Source organism: Vigna radiata, chromosome 7 (assembly GCF_000741045.1).
Source record: "Vigna radiata var. radiata cultivar VC1973A chromosome 7, Vradiata_ver6, whole genome shotgun sequence".
In the NCBI taxonomy this organism is placed as follows: Eukaryota; Viridiplantae; Streptophyta; class Magnoliopsida; order Fabales; family Fabaceae; genus Vigna; species Vigna radiata.
Window position 1 is genome coordinate 14,364,916 of NC_028357.1, and position 1,656 is coordinate 14,366,571.

A 1,656-nucleotide genomic window follows, 5' to 3' on the forward strand; every position below is an offset into this window, starting at 1 on the left:
TTCTAAATTCTATTTCAGCTAATTCAAACCTGCAAAAATCAAACCAATTCCTAGCTATTTCATCAAATTAGAACTGCACAAAAGAAATCTCAACTTCAAACTCAAGCTTCAGCAATTCTAGCAGGCATTAACAGCTTAATCCAATCAAAATCAGCAAATCAAACATATGGAAAAGTAGCAGTCAGCCTCAACCTCACAGGATGCAGTGTATGCACTCAATCACTCAACTGTTTTATGGCTATCCTGTTTCACTCAATCATGACATGCTAACCACCATTCACAACTTTGAAGAGACTCTAAATGACAGTGCTTGACTCAAGGTTCCTCTAAATCAATAGGTCTTTATTTGGCTTNTAATGTTCATGGAATGAAATGGAGAAACAGTGAATAATGAGAATGGGAATGAAACAGAGAAATGTGAAGAACAAGGGAGAAAACTAGAACTCAGTGCAATCAAACTTTAGCCAGCCTACAAATTTTTTCTTTCTTTTTCTCTGGTTCTTTTCTCTTTTATTTCAGGTCTTTCTTTTACTTTCCTTTTCTGAGTTTTCTCATTTCCAGACCTGTTTCTTTCTTTTTCAACCAAACCATATTTTTCAGCACAATTTTCTTTTCTTTTTTCACGCACCCACCAAGTTCTAGACTCCTCCCTAAATCTTGCAAGTCTCCAGGGTTGATTAATGGTTGGGAGAATGGCTTAAAATGGATGAAAAGCAAAGAAAAAGGCTAAGGCTCAAAGCAGGGTGCAATGGTAAGAATTGAAATGGGTAAGTTAAGTTGGCTATGGCTGAAAATGAAGGATGCCTAGATCATATTTAAAGTTACCAAGAGCAAGCACATCAATAAAGAATCAATGCAAAATCAGAATGAAAGCTAAACATGCATGTTATCACACAAGAAAGACAAAAGCTGGCCCAAAATCTCTCAAGGGTTTAAAAATTTGTTAAAACTGACTTGCTACTCATCATATGCAAAAATTACTGAAGTGAAATGAACTAGAGACTGCAAAAATCAATGATAGAACTACCTCTGCCTAAATCCAAAGTTAAGTCTACTCTTGACAATCCTAATCTAAGGAAATAAAGCTACAAATTGAGTGAATTCAGCAAGGAATGAGGAAAAGCTTGAAACAGAACCTAAAAGAACCTAGAAATGGCTAAACAAAATTACCTAAGCTATATGTAATATGAACAGATAGAAACAAAACAATATGCTACCCAAACAGAACCTACTCCACTAAAACAGATTCAAATAAGACCTACAACAACTCCTAACTAAAACTTATGTACAAAAAGACTAAATCAATCAGAATAACAATGTATAAAAGAAAACTAAAGGGAATTTTAAGAAAAGACTAAAACAGAACCTAAGTGATAGGAATCTTAAGGCAAGGAAACAAAAGTCAGAATTGAAACTAATGTCAAAATAAGAACATGAAATAAGAAAACAAACATAAAAGAGATCTAAAAAGCTTTACAAAATCAATTTTAAGCTACCTAAGATATTAACAAAAGATAAACCTAAACTATTCCTATAGGCTACGTAACAAAAGAATTAGCAAAGAGAAAGCCAAAACAGATTTAGAACAAAACAAATGAAAAATAGAACCTAATTATGAAACGAATCCTAATTGAAAACTCAAAACAAAGCATGAAA